The sequence below is a fragment of the Ornithorhynchus anatinus genome, chromosome 5 (genome assembly GCF_004115215.2).
Source record: "Ornithorhynchus anatinus isolate Pmale09 chromosome 5, mOrnAna1.pri.v4, whole genome shotgun sequence".
Taxonomy (NCBI): domain Eukaryota; kingdom Metazoa; phylum Chordata; class Mammalia; order Monotremata; family Ornithorhynchidae; genus Ornithorhynchus; species Ornithorhynchus anatinus.
In genome coordinates this window covers 108,569,102-108,584,799 of record NC_041732.1, presented here as the reverse complement: position 1 = coordinate 108,584,799, position 15,698 = coordinate 108,569,102, and the positions used below count along the sequence as shown (strand labels likewise).

At 47.4% G+C, this 15,698-nt stretch overlaps 1 non-coding gene across 1 annotated transcript; it reads left to right on the top strand.

The window, feature by feature from the left end:
* Nucleotides 1-11,242: 11,242 nt before the first annotated feature.
* Nucleotides 11,243-11,380, top strand: LOC114812677. Its single transcript, XR_003760328.1, has one exon. It is a non-coding gene; the product is annotated as a small nucleolar RNA SNORA7 (small nucleolar RNA).
* Nucleotides 11,381-15,698: the final 4,318 nt, after the last annotated feature.

Here is a 15,698-nt window from a genome sequence, read left to right as displayed (position 1 = left end):
CTATTATACTCTCCCAGGCACTTAATACAGAGCTCTGCACAGTGAACGCCAAGCTCCTTGAGGGCAGAAATCCTGCCTCACTACTCTATTGTACTCCCTCAAGTGCTTAATCGCCCAAGGGTATGAGGCCCTGGGTTCGATCCCCAGCATCTCCACCCTTTCCTTAGAGAAGCAGCGTGGCTTAGTGGAGAGAACATGGGCTTGGGAGTCAGAGGTCATGGGTTCTAATCCCGGCTCCGCCACTTGCTGCTGTGTGACCTTGGGCAAGTCACTTAACTTCTCTGTGCCTCAGTTACCTCATCTGTAAAAATGGGGATTAAAAAATGTGAGCCCCACGTGGGACAATCTGATTACCCTGTTATCTACCCCAGCGCTTAGAACATTGCTCTGTACATAGTAAGCGCTTAACAAATACCATAATTATTCATTATTAATTATTATTATTAATACAGTATTCCGCCTATTGGACTGAAAGCTCCTTGAGGGCAGGGTTTATTTCTAACAATTCTATTTTACTCTCCCAAGTGCTTTCTCCCAAACTGGGAAAGTCCAACAGAAGGGAGACCCACTATCACTGACCTCTAAGGGGTTGCCCTCCAAAGTGGGAAAAGACACAAATTATTTACCAATGATGTCAACAGGAGGAGGAAATTTTGTCTGTTCCCCCATTAGAGCTGGGGAGTCCCTACAGTCCCTCTAGACTGTAAGCTCCTCGTGGGCAGGAAGCATGTCTACCGACTCTGTGATACTGTACTTTCCCAAGTGCTTAGTACAGTACTTTGCAAACAGTAAGCTATCAATAAAGATGATTGATGGATATAATGGAAGCTTCTCGTACCCAGGAAATGTATCACTTGCTTGTTTTGTCCTTCCCAAGCACTTATTACAGTGCACTGAACTCAGGGGGCACTCAGTAAATGCTACCATCACCACTATTATTGTTACTACTAGCATGGCTTAGTGGCAAGAGCACGGGCTTGGGAGTCAGAGGTTGTGGGTTCTAATTCTGTCTCAGCCACTTATTAGCTGTGTGACTTTGGGCAAGTCACTTAACTTCTCTGTGCCTCAGTTCCCTCATCGGAAAATGGGGATTGAGACTGTGAGCCCCACGTGGGATAACCTGATTACCTTGTATCTACCCCAGAGCTTAGAACAATGCTGGGTACGTAGTAAGCACTTAACAAAATACCATTATTATTATTACCACTGCTGCTAGAACAGTGAGGGCAGGAAATGTGTCTGTTGTTATATTGTACTCTCCCAAACGCTTCTGCACAGAGTAAGTGCTCCATAATAATAATGTTGGTATTTGTTAAGTGCTTACTCTGTGCAGAGCACTGTACTAAGAGCTGGGATAGATACAGGGTAATCAGGTTGTCCCGCGTGGGGCTCACAGTTAATCCCCATTTTACAGATGAGGTAACTGAGGCACAGAGAAGTTAAGTGACTTGCCCATGGTCACACAGCTGACAAATGGCAGAGTTGGGATTAGAACCCATAACCTCACTCCCAAGCCCAGGCTCTTTCCCCTGAGCCACGCTGCTATGACTGACTGACTGACCGCCCACAGAGCTCCTGCCTTGCAGTGAGCGACTTAAAGTACTCTGAAGGTGACGTTGTGACTCTTAAAGAGCTGAAGAGCTACAAATTATCCAGGACCAACAAGCAGAGCTCATGCCTACTTATTGTAGTGTACTCTTCCAAGGGTTTAGTGCAGTGCTCTGCACACAGTATACTGTAAGCTCCTTGAAGGCAGGGATTGTTCATTTGCTCATTCAGTCGTATTTATTGAGCGCTTACTGTGTGCAGAGCACTGAGCTAAGCACCTGGGAAGTACAATTCAGCAACAAATAGAGACAATCCCTGCCCACTCTCCTATTATACTCTGCCAAGTGCTTGATAAAGTGTTCTGCACAGTGGACTGACTGTAAGCTCGTTGAGGGCAGGGATCATGTCTAACTACTACTCTATTGTCCTCTCCCAAGGACTTCATACAATGTGCACAGTAGACTGTAAGCTTCTTGAGGTTGGAGATTGCTTATTAATTCTATTTTACTCTCCCAAGCTCTTAGCACAGTGCTCTGAACCCAGTAAGTGCTCAGTACGTACCCCTGATTGGGTGATTGAGAAGGGAGAATCGGGAGCAGTAAAGCCTGGGTCCCAAGAGAAGCCAGCAGCTGGCACCCTGATGATCACTGGCTGGTAGCAATAGGCTTGCCATGGGACTCTGGAGCCCCGTGTGACTAGTAGAAAAGCCCTTGGGAGGGAACTACACCATCCCAGGCTCAGAGCAGGTTTCTGGTTTCCAGAGCTGGTTTCTGGACCAAAACAAGGGGCTGACTGGGGGAAAAGGTGTTTCAACAGAATGGGCAGGTCAGAAAATCCAGTTCCTTAGTGGGTGGAAGTGAACTAGCCTTACAGAAGCTCTGGGAAAGCAGCCTGTCAACCAGGAGAGGTTTTTTTTTTAATTAAAAGGTACTGAATTAATTGTGGTATTTGTCAAGTGCTTACTCTGTGTCAGACACTGTACTAAGTGCTGGGGTAGGTACAAGCTAATCAGGTTGGACACAGTCCCTGTCCCACAAGGGGCTCCACCGTCTTAATGCCCATTTTGCAGATGAGGTAACTGAAGCCCAGAGAAGTTAAATGACTTTCCCAAGGTGACACAATAAACACGTGGTGGTATCAGGATTAGAACCCAGGTCCTACTGACCTCTCCTTGCAGGGATATTATAAGGAGAAAAAGAGATATTTGACATGAAAACGCAAGATATATGATGTGAAGAGTCCTGAGAAGACAAGGTATTATTAGAGTTTTCTCCCCTTACCTCCTCAGCCCCAGCTTTTCTTTATCTTTTTCTTTCTTTCTCTTTCCCCCAACTCTGTTGTCTTTGCTTTTCTTTCTAGCACTCCTCTCTCTCACTCTGTCTCCCTTCCTTTCTTCCTTCCTCCCTTCCTCCGTCCTTCCACATATATTTCCCCTCCTTCCCCCTTTTCCTGATTTTTCCACTTTTTCAGCTCCACCCCAGATCCCACTTTCGACTCCCCAAGATATTCATTCATTCATTCAATTGTATTTATTGAGCGCTTACTATGTGCAGAGCACTGTACTAAGCGCTTGGAATATACAATTCGGCAACAGATAGAGACATACCCTGCCCAACAACGGGCTCACAGTCTAAACGGGGGAGGCAGACAATGAAACAAAACAAGTAGTCAGGCGTCAATACCATCAAGATAAATAGAATTATAGATATATACACATCATTAATAAAATAGAGTAATAAATAATATATACAAATAAGCACAAGTGCTTTGGGGAGGGGAAGGGGGAAGAGCAGAGGGAGGAAGTAGGGGGAATGGGGAGGGAGGAAGGGGCAGAGGGAAAGGGAGGGCTCAGTCTGGGAAGGCCTCCTGGAGGAGGTGAGTTCTCAGTAGAGATTTGAAGAGGGGAAGAGAGTTAGTTTGACAGATGTGAGGAGGGAGGGCATTCCAGGACCGTGGGAGGACGTGGGCCAGGGTTCGATGGCGGGATAGGCATGAACGGGGGACCGTGAGGAGGTGAGCAGCAGAGTAGCGGAGTGTACGGGGTGGGCAGTAGAAAGAGAGAAGGGAGGTGAGGTAAGAGGCGGCAAGGTGAAGGAGAGCTTTGAAGCCAAGAGTGAGGAGTTTTTGTCTCATGTGAAGGTTGATAGGCAACCACTGGAGGTTTTTGAGGAGGTGAGTGACATGCCCACAGCATTTCTGTAGGAAGATAATCTGGGCAGTGTAACGAAGAATAGAAGGGGACAGGAGGATGAGAGATCAGAGAAGAGGCTGATGCAATAATCCAGTAGAGATATTATGAGAGCTTTTATGATCCCTTAGGTCAGGGTTGGGGTTTAAATATGCGATTATTGAATGTAGACAGGTAGAGTTGTCCATAGTGTATCAAGAAGACACCACGGATGATAAAGTTCCACCTATGAATGCTCACATGTAGCTGAGAAGGCCAACAGGTCCTTAGTCCTGGCCACAAAGAGGTTATCCTTGGGTTGTGTTGCTGTATTTTGTGTTGGCTAAGTCTGGTTTTGATGACTCAATACTCGGTTATTGGTAAGTAGTGATGGAGGCCTATTGGTGTTCATTCTAATGTGGTCGGTTCCCCAGAGGTCAGGGGCTTGTTCCAGCAGCTGGTCCTGGAGTTCTTGGATCTGCAGCTAATGCCAGGAGTTGCTGCCCACCCAACCTGTGGTCTAGTGGATAGAGCAAGGGTCTGGGAGTCAAAAGGTCATGAGTTCTAATCCTGACTCTGCCAGTTGTCTGCTAAGTGGACAGTCACTTCACTTTTCTGGGACTCACTTCACTTCTCATCTGTAAAATGGGGATTAAGACTGTGGGACAGGGACTGTGTCCAACCTGATTTGCTTGTTTCACCCCAGCACTTAGTACAGTGACTAGCACATACTAAGAGATTAACAAATGCCACAATTATTAATATTATTAGCCTGTCCACTGGCCTCCTGAAACTGGAGCCTACCCTGAAGCCACCCGGTTGAGGGACTGAAGCAGCGGAGGTGGCAGCCTCAGCCGGGAGCTTGAGATGTGCTTGGTCAGGGGGTAAACTCACCATCAAGGGTGGGGAGAACTCAGACCAAATCCCCAGTGCTCCCACCCTGAGCCCTGGGACCTCCAGCTCCAGCTTGGAGCACCAGGTCCAAGGTCAGGGTGGCTTTTTGGAAGCCCATGGCCCCTCGTCCCATCCGTCCCACAGGGTCCAGGCCTGAGATCATCATTGATTTAATAATCATGATCATTCAGACTCCAAAATGGTTCCTTTGATTTCACTCATTTTCTCCCCCTTGAATTTTTCTATATTCTTGCTTCCCTTCTTCATGCCCCAGGGCAGATGCTGGGCTCAGCCAGCTGAAGCCGGAATAATCCCGGATCATAAAGACAGGCGATGCATCGCACACAGTCAGCAGGTGAGGAGCCTAACCTACTCCAAGCAAGGTCATTCCCCAGGCCCAGTGGCAAGGGTGAGCTGAAATTAGTCATTCAATCAGTGATATTTATTCATTCATTAGTATTTATTGAGCGCTTACTATGTGCAGAGCACTGTACTAAGCGCTTGGAATGTACAACAGATAGAGACAATCCTTGCCCAATAACGAGCTCACAGTCTAAATGGAGGAAAAACTTTTTGGGTATTTAAGCACTTACTATGTGCCAAGCACTATTCTAAGCACTGGATAGATATAAGGTAATCAGGTTGTCCCCTGTAGGGCTCACAGTCTTAATCCCCATTTTCCAGGTGAGGCAACTGAGGCACAGAGAAGTTAAGTGAATTGCCCAAAGTCACACAGCTGACAAGTGGCAGAGCCAGGATTAGAACCCACGACATTAGAACCCACGACCTCTGACTCCCAAGCCCGGGATCTTTCCACTGAGCTACGCTGTAAGCCGAGGTTCTTTGAGAATACAACTACCACATTACAGCAGAAATGACTATACTTTATTGGGCATCTTTAACACTCTCATGGGCCAGAAGCTAAGATGAGGGCCTGGTTCATGATATATTTACACTATTTCCCATGTAGCGGGAAGTCCTTTTAACAGAAAAATTACATTTATTCACTTTGGGGGTGCGTTTGTTGGATTTTGGTCTTGGTAGAGGGGTATTTTAGGGGTTTTAAAAATGTTTTTGTGGCGGGGGGGTTTAAAGCATTCGACTTTGCAGCTTTCTACTGTTGCTAGGACATTACATTTTTTAGAGTGGTGTTCCACCCACATGTACACATCCTTAGATCCCATGGCGAGGGGGCTGAGGGCTCAATATTGCTATTTATTGAGTGCCCACCAGGGGCTATGCGCTGTACTAAGAGCCTAGCGGTATTGAGTCAGCAATCAGTCCGTAAGTTAACATAAACTTTAATAATAATAATAATGTTGGTATTTGTTAAGCGCTTACTATGTGCCGAGCACTGTTCTAAGCGCTGGGGTAGACATAGGGGAATCAGGTTGTCCCACGTGGGGCTCACAGTTTTCATCCCCATTTTACAGATGAGGGAACTGAGGCACAGAGAAGTTAAGTGACTTGCCCACAGTCACACAGCCGACAAGTGGCAGAGCTGGGATTCGAACTCATGAGCCCTGACTCCAAAGCCCGTGCTCTTTCCACTGAGCCATGCTGCTAGTGAGCGCTTACCGTGTGAGAGCACCATACTAAGTGCTTGTGAGAATCCAGTACAGCAGAGTTGGTAGACATGCTCCCTGGCCTCAAGGAACTCAAAGTCTAGCGGGGGAGACAAACATGAAAGCAGCAGATAGGTGTTGATAAGCAGTGCGGCCTAGGGGAAAAAGCACGGGCCTTTCTAGGAGATGATGCGGCTTCCATCCCAGCTCTGTCCAATGTCTGCTGTGTGACCTTGGCAAGTCACTTCACTTCTCCTTGCAATTAGTTACCTCCTCTATAAGATGGGAATTAAGACTGTGAGCCCCATGTGGGAAAGGGACTGCGTCCGACCTGATTATCTTTTTCTATCCCAGTGCATGGAACAGTGCTTAGCGCTTAGTAAGTGCTTAACAAACATTATTATTATTATTATTAAATTTTAGACAGGGGCAGCTTAAGCTTCTTGTGGGCAGAGAACCTATCTATCAGCTCTATTATATTGTACCCTCCCAAATACTTAGTACAGTGCTCTCTCTCTCTGCATATAGTACATATGATGAATACCACTGATGGGTTTTTTGATATGTCCCTAGGTGCTGTGGGACTGGGGCTGGGTAAGTATCAAAATGTTTAAGGGGTACAGACTCAAGTCTGTGGGTTTTGCAGAAGGGAGGGTGAACAGAGTAGGGTGCTTGCTCTGCACACCCCAAATTGCATCAGGTTTTTGGAAGATTCCCTAGCTCATCTTCCTGCAGAAACGATCTGGGCATGTCACTCCCCTTCTTAAACACCTCCAGTGGTTGCTTATCAACCTCCGCTCCAAACAAAAACTCCTCACTCTAGGCTTCAAGGCTCTCCATCACCTTGCCCCTTCCTACCTCTCCTCCCTTCTCTCTTTCTACCACCCACCCCGCACGCTCCGCTCCTCCGCCGCCCACCTCCTCGCCGTCCCTCGGTCTCGCCTATCCCACCGTCGACCCCCGGGTCACGTCCTCCCGCGGTCCCGGAACACCATCCCTCCTCACCTCCGCCAAACTGATTCTCTTTCCCTCTTCAAAACCCTACTTAAAACTCACCTCCTCCGAGAGGCGTTCCCAGACTGAGCTCCTCTTCTCCCTCTACTCCCTCTGCCATCCCCCCTTTACCTCTCCGCAGCTTAACCCTCTTTTTCCCCTTTTCCCTCTGCTCCTCCACCTCTCCCTTCCCATCCCCACAGCACTGTACTCGTCCGCTCAACTGTATATATTTTCGTTACCCTATTTATTTTGTTAATGAATTGTACATCGCCTCGATTCTATTTAGTCGCCATTGTTTTTACGAGATGTTCTTCCCCTTGACTCTATTTATCGCCATTGTTCTCGTCTGTCCGTCTCCCCCGATTAGACCGTAAGCCCGTCAAACGGCAGGGACTGTCGCTATCTGTTGCCGACTTGTTCATCCCAAGCGCTTAGTACAGTGCTCTGCACAGAGTAAGCACTCAATACTATTGAATGAATTAATGAATAATTGACCAGTGTGGCTAGAGACATTACCTACCCCTCATGGAGCCCAAGGTCTTAGCATCCCGGCAAGGGTTGGCAGTGGGTTGGGGGCAGGTAGGACAGATGATGGTCTGAGGTAATGGACTGGAGGGTTCCTGGTAGCCTGGTGGAGTCAGAGATAGTTGGGAAAAATAGAACTGTGGTGTTTTGAGGGGTTGCTGTGGGAGCAGATAACTACGGTGGACAGCCTCTTTTTGATAAATCTCACCTTGGCGGGTAGTAGAAGAGTGGTCCCGGGCAGAACAAACAACGTTTAAAAGTCCAGGTCTACCACCACAGTGGGAAGAGGCAGAATGCTGTCAAATTCTCACCCGTAAATTCTTTCCCAGTGTTTAGTATGAAGCTCTGCACCCAGTAGGTATTTAATGCTTTTACTACTAACAATAATTATGGTATTTGTTAAGTGCTTACTATGTGTCAGGCGCTGTACTAAGCCCTGGGGTGGATACAAGAAAATCGGGTTGGACATTGTCCCTGTCCCATGTGGAGCTCAGAGTCTCAATCTCCATTGTACAGATGAGGTACTAATCTTCTCACTATGCCTCGTTCTCACCTGCCCCGCGAGGACCTCTGGCCCACGTCCCACCTCTGGCCTGGAATACTCTCTGAACTCAAATCCGCCAATCACATTTCTCCCCTTCAAAGCCCTACTGAAGGCTCACCTCCTCCAGGAGGCCTTCCCAGACTAAGCCCCCCTTTCCTCAGCTCCCCCTCCCCAGTCACCTCACCCTGACTTGCTCTCTTTGCTCTGCCCCACTCCTTGCCCCACAGCACTTGTATGTATATAGGTTTATATCTAGAATTCCAATTGTTTATATTAATGCCTGTTTTACTTGTTCTGATGTATATATATCTCTCTAATTCTATTTATTATTTTGATGCTATTGATGTTTGTTTACTTGTTTTGATGTCTGTCTCCCCCCTTCTAGACTGTGAGCCTGAATTGTACTTTCCAAGTGCTTAGCACAGTGCTCTGCACACAGTAACCGCTCAATAAATTCGATTGAATGAATGAGGTAGCTGAGACACAGAGAAGTTAAGTGACTTGCCCAAGGTCACACAGCAGAAAAGCGGTAGAGTCGGGATTAGAACCCATGACCTTCTGACTCCCGGGCCCGTGCTCTATCTACTAATACTATTACTGCTACCTCCTGTGGGATTTGTTAAGAGCTTAAGCTCTTACATAATATGCACTGTACTAAACACTGGGGTAGAGTCAAGATAATTCCGGCAGACACAGTCCATGTCCCACCTGGGCCTCACAGACTAAGAAGGAGGGACACTGGGTATTGAATCCCTATTTTACAGACGAGGAAACTGAGGTTTAGGGAAGTGAAGTGTCTTGCTCAGCAGGCAGGTGTCAAGTGGCAAAGCCCGTATAAAAACCTGAGTCTCCTAACTCTCAGGTCTGTGGCTTTCCACTAAACGGTGCTGTTTCTACCACTACCATGACCACCTCTACCAAAAGGAGTCTTTAGGAGGGGTTAACGTACCCATTTTTCTTCCGATCAAATCAAAGTCGGTTACTTTATAGTGGAACGTCTCTAATTCAGTCTAAACAAAGCACATTAATGTAACCCTATTACTCTCCTAAGTTTGATTGAGTACATAACGCTGGATATTTGGGCTAAAAATAGGGTCACTGACCCTGGTTCAGGGACCAGTTTCTTATTTATGGCATAGATTTTCTATACAAAAACTAATTCTGACTTAAAGATGGTGGTTTTCAAAAGGTTCCCGGAGGGGTAGCTGTCTTTATAAACAACGACCCTGCTGTTTGTCATGATTAAAGAAGAACAGCCCCAGACTCCTGTAAACAGGTCAAATAGGTTCTGCACAGGTTCACTTCTATCCTGAATCCCTTTCCCCTTCTTCAGCTCCCAAGAGAAGCAGCATGGCTGAAGAGAAGCAGCTTGCCTTAGTGGAAAGAGCAGGGGCTTGGGAGTCAGAGGTCGTGGGTTCTAACCTCGGTTCTGCTGCTTGTCAGGTGGGTGATTTTGGGCAAGTCACTTAACTTCTCTGTGCCTCAGTTACCTCATCTGTAAAATGGGGATCAAGACTGTGAGCCCTAAGTGGGACAACCTAATAACCTTGTATCTACCCCAGCGCTTAGAACAGTGCTAGCACATAGTAAGCGCTCAACAAATACCAACATTATTATTAACATTATTACGCGGGATTTCCTCCAGTGGGAGACTCAAGTGCAACTTTCAATCTACCCACCAGAGGGCGCCCCATCACACTTTTAGGAGACTGGCTTCTTTTTTCCATGGTATTTGTAAAGCGCTTGTTATGTTTTAGACACTGTACTAAGCGCTGGGGTGGATACAAGCAAATCGGGTTGCACACAGTCCCTGTCCCACATGGGGCTCACAGCCTTAATACCCATTTTACAGATGAGTTATATAAGGCAAAGAGGAGGGAAGTGACTTCCCCAGGGTAACACATCAGGCAATCAGTCAATCATATTTATTGAGCACTTACTATATGCAGAGCACTGTACTGTTTGAAAGAGTACATATAGCAATGCCTATCATGATGGTATTTGTTAAGCACTTACTTTGAGCCAAGTACTGTGCTAAGCATTGGGGTAGATACAAGGAAGCAGCGAGGCTCAGTGGAAAGAGCCCGGGCTTGGGAGTCAGAGGTCATGAGTTTGAATCCCGGCTCTGCCACTTGTCAGCTGTGTGACTGTGGGCAAGTCACTTCACTTCTCTGTGCCTCAGTTACCTTATTTGTAAAATGGGGATTAACTGTGAGCCTCATGTGGGACAACCTGATTATCCTGTATCTACCCCAGTGCTTAGAACAGTGCTCTGCACATAGTAAGTGCTTAACAAATACCAACATTATTATTATTATTAGGTTGTCCCATGTGGGGCTCACAGTCTTAATCTCCATTTTACAGATAAGGTAACTGAGACACTTGAAAGTAAAGTGGCTTGCCCAAGATCACATAACAGATAACTGTAAGCCCGTCAAACGGCAGGGACTGTCTCTATCTGTTGCCGACTTGTTCATCCCAAGCGCTTAGTACAGTGCTCTGCACATAGTAAGCGCTCAATAAATACTATTGAATGAATGAAAGATAAGAGCAGAGCCAGGATTAGAACCCATGTCCTCTGACTCCCAAGCCCGAGTTCTTTCCACTAGCCACACTGCTTCTCAATGTGTATATACACACACCTTCCCTGCCTACGATGAGGTCACACAGCTGGGATTAGAGAGCCCAGTAGACTCTAGATTGTAAATTTGTACCATAATTATTATTATTATTTTTATTAAGGTATATCATGGAAACCTGCCTGGGATCCCTGGTCTTCATGGGGATCCAGTGATCGAAGCGATCAGGAGAGAAGCACTGTGGCCAGTTGGATAGAGAATGGGCCTGGGAGTCAGAAGGACCTAGTTTCCAAATCCTTGTTCTCCCAATTGTCTGCTGAGTGACCTCAGTTATCTCATCTGTAAACCAGAGATTAAGATTGTAAGCCCCCTGTGGGACAGTGACTGGGTCCAACCTGATTAACTTGTATCTACCCCAGCACTTCCCCTCCCAGGGTCGTACCTGTAGAGTGTCCAGTCCTCTACCAGTCTCGGCTATGGAAGGGAGAGTCAAGCAGAGGCCTGTCTAGTCCATTCCTAGCTTGGCCAGTGGCTAGCGAGTGGAAGGCCATCTGCTACAAGTCAAAACTCACCCATGCTGGGCAGCAGCGGCATGGGAGAGAGTCAAGGGCAGAGACACAAGTTTACTGCGCGGAAGGAGGCAATGGTAAACCACTGCCGGATTTTTACCAAAGAAAACTCTCTGGATCCACTTCCAGAACGAATGCAGATGAAGATCGGGTGTTCTGGGAGAGATGTGTCTACGGTGTCTCCATGGGTTGGAAATGACTCGAGGGCATAAGACCAGATGAGATCCCAGCGCTTAGTACAGTGCCTGGCACATAGAAAGCACTTAACAAATACCATTAAAAAAAAAGAGTCATTACCTTCAGCTGTTCACACTGTCAGGTCCTGAGAAGCAGCATGACCTAAAAGAGCAAGCCTGGGCCTGGGAGTCAGCAGACCTGGGTTTTAATCCTGGCTCTGCCACTTGCAGGTTGTGTGACCTTGGATAAATCAGTTAGCTTTCTGGGCCTCAGTTCCCTCTCCTGTGAAAAGGGATTTAAATACTGTTCTCCCTTCCCCATAAACTGTGAGCCCCATGTGGGACAGAGACTATTCTGACCTGATTATCTTGTATCTACTCCAGCGCTTAGTACAGTGCCTGGAACATATGAAGCATTTAATGACTGCCACTATTATCATTATCATCATCATCACCGTGATGATGGCTGGCATCCTGACTTGTTGGAGGATGGGCAGGGCAGCCATGACTAGTCAATCTACTCACTGTGCCTCACTTTATCTTATCTCTCTCATCATTAGCTTTTGGCTCAGGCCCTCCCACCCTCCTGGACCAGCCGGGGTAGATACAAGGTTATCAGATTGTCCCACGTTGGACTCCCAGTCCCAATCCCCATTTTACAGATGAGGTAACTGAGGAAAAGAGAAGTTAAGTAACTTGCCCAAAGTCACAAAGCTGGCTTTGGCTTTGCCCTTCCTCTGCACCCCTGCATCGGTGTCAAACCAAGGGATAGGAATTATTTCCTCTGATTTCTCTCCTTGCCAGTATTACGGTATTTGTCCCCCAACATGTTAGAGTGCAAGCTCTTTATAGGAAGGAAACGTGCCTTGTTCTTCTAATGCAATTTCCCCAGCTCTCGGTACATTGCATGGCACCCATGGGCACTCAGTACATTCATTCATTCATTCATTCATTCATTCATTCATTCAATCAATCAATCAATCAATCGTATTTATTGAGTGCTTACTATGTGCAGAGCACTGTACTAAGCATTTGGAATTTATAATTCGGCAAGAGATAGAGACAATCCCTGCCCAACAATGGGCTCACAGTCTGGGGAGACAGAAAACAAAACAAAACAAGTAGTCAGGCATCAATATCATCAAGATAAATAGAATCATAGATATATACACATCATTAGTAAAATAGAGTAATAAATAATACATACAAATATGCACAGTGCTGTGGGGAGGGGAAGGGGAAGAGCAGAGGGAGGGAGAAGGGGGAATGGGGAGGGGAGGAGGAGCAGAGGGAAAGGGATGGCTCAGTCTGGGAAGGCCTCCTGGAGGAGGTGAGCTCTCAGTAGGGGTTTGAAGAGGGGAAGAGAGTTAGTTTGGCTGATGTGAGGAGGGAGGGAATTCCAGGTCAGTGGTAGGACGTGGGCCAGGGGCGGACACCGGGATAGGCGTGAACGGGGGACCGTGAGGAGGTTAGTGGCAGCAGAGGAGCGGAGTGTATGGGTTGGGCTGTAGAAGGAGAGAAGGGAGGTGAGGTAGGAGGGGGCAAGGGGATGGACAGCTTTGAAGCCAAGAGTGAGGAGTTTTTGTTTAATGCGAAGGTTAATAATAATAATGTTGGCATTTGTTAAGCACTTACTATGTGCAGTGCACTGTTCTAAGCACTGGGGTAGACACAGGGGAATCAGGTTGTCCCACGTGGGGCTCACATTCTTAATCCCCATTTTACAGATGAAGTAACTGAGGCACAGAGAAGTTAAGTGACTTGCCCACAGTCACACAGCTGACAGGTGGCAGAGCTGGGATTCGAACCCATGATCTCTGACTCCAAAGCCCGTGCTCTTTCCACAGAGCCACGCTGCTTCTCCGTGGTTGATCGGCAACCACTGGAGGTTTTTGAGAAGGGGAGTGACATGCCCATGGGTTTCTGTAGAAAGATAATCCGGGCAGCAGAATGAAGAATAGACTGGAGTGGGGAGAGACAGGAGGATGGGAGATCAGAGAGGAGGCTGACACAATAATCCAGTTGGGATATTATGAGAGCCTGTACCAGTAAGATAGCCGTTCGGATGGAGAGGAAAGGGCGGATCTTGGCAATGTTGTGAAGCTGAGACTGGCAGGATTTGGTGACGGATTGAATGTGTGGAGTGAATGAGAGAGCAGAGTCAAGGATAACAACAAGGTTGCGGGCCTGTGAGACAGGAAGGATGGTACATACTGTCACTGCTATGATTCTGTAATAATTGTGGTATTTGTTAGGTGCTTAATATGTGCCAGCACTTGGGTAGATACAGTACATGCAGATGGGACATAGTTCCTGTTCCACATGGGGCTTACAATCTAAGTAGGAGAAGCAGCGTGGTGTAGCGGATAGAGCATGGGCCTGGGAACCAGAAAAGCCTGAGTTCTAATCCTGGCTCTGCCATTTGTCTACTGGGTGACCTTGTGGAAGTCCCTTCACTCGTCTGTGCCTCAGTTTCCTCATCTATAAAACGGGGATTAAAACTGTGAGCCCCAAGTGGGGCAGCGACTGCGTTCAACCTATAACCTTGTATCTACCCAGCATTTAGAACAGTGTTGGCATATAGTAAGCACTTAACAAATACCATTATCATCAGCATCATTATTATTGCTATTAAGTAGGAGTGAAAACAGGTGTAATCTCCATTTTGCAGATGAGAAAACTGAGGCACAGAGAAGTTAAGTGATTTGCCCAAGCCCACACAGCAGGGATGTCGTAGATCTGGTATTAGAACTCAGATCCGCTGATTCCCTGGCTGGGATTCTCTCCACCTGGGCCCGCTGCTTCCCGTAAGGATCGAACGGGGGAGGGTCCTCCAGGGAGTGGAGTGTCTGTGTTCTTCCATCTGGCGTGCCCAGGGCATGAAGAGCTAAACCTGGCCAGGCTGACTGAAATCAGGCATGAGAATCCACCAGGTGCAAAAGTCAATACTCGGGCCCACTGCTGCCCTTGCCTGTGTGTGCACATTCTTAGCATTTGTCAAAGAAGAGAGTGTCCTGGGGTGAGCTTGTCAAGGAGTCCCCAGACGGAACAGTTGATTCCAGCCCCTTTGGTGGCACCGAGAACAAGGTCCCCAGAGAACTCTGGGGAATGGGGTTATTCCGGTTGGCTATGGAAATCTTTGGGGTGGAGAAGAAGACTGCCTGGAAATTTGATTTGTGTGGACACATTGCACCTCGACCTCATCTATCTCACCACCGACCCCTCGTCCATGTCCTACCTCTGGCCTGGAGCCCCCTCCCTCCTCAAATCTAAAACACAATTACTCTCCCCCAGCTTCAAAACCTTACTGAAGGCACAGCTCCTCCAAGAGGCCTTCCCTGACTAAACCCTACTTTTCCTCATGTCCCACTCCCTCCTGTGTCATCCTGACTTGTTCTCTCGATTCATCCCCTCTCCCAGCCCCACAGCACTTATGTCCATATCTGTCATTTATTTCTTTATTTTCATGTCTGTCTCCCCCTCTAGAAGGTAAGCTTGTTGTGGGCAGGGAATGTGTCTGTTTATTGTTATATTGTACTCTCCCAAGCACTTAGTCCAGTGCTGTGCACACAGTAAACTCTCAATAAATACAATTAAATGAATGAATGAATGAAAGAGACTTTTAGTTGCCCACTCACACCTATATCTCAGTAACTTGAATTGTCCATGCTCTCACTCCCGCATTTAGGAGCTGAAGAGATGATTTGTCTGTTTGGACAAGCTCAGTGAGGAGCCCTGATGCTTGCCAAATGGACAGTGGGTTGGGATGTGCCTGGGCAATGCTGAGACTCAGGGACAAGCCAACACTGCAGGGAGAACTGCCTGCCTGAGAAGGGGTGACTTGGCCAGGCATGGGCCCTGGGAACATCCGTGACTCTGAGTGAGTCCAGGACCCTCTACTTTGGCCCTTCTCTCACCCATTTCAGTTGAAATGATTGACTTTGCCATGGCCCTGTCCTGCTTGGGACACATCCCCCAGCGGAAGTCAGAGGTCCGGATCCTCGGAAAGAGGATTAGGGACGATGGAGGTGACGGAGGCCCCAGAGCACCTCAGGGGAGGGCAGACCCGGGCAGATGGTTGACGGACAGTGGGAGAGCATTTGTCCCGAAAATGGGTATTTTATCTCCACTTTTA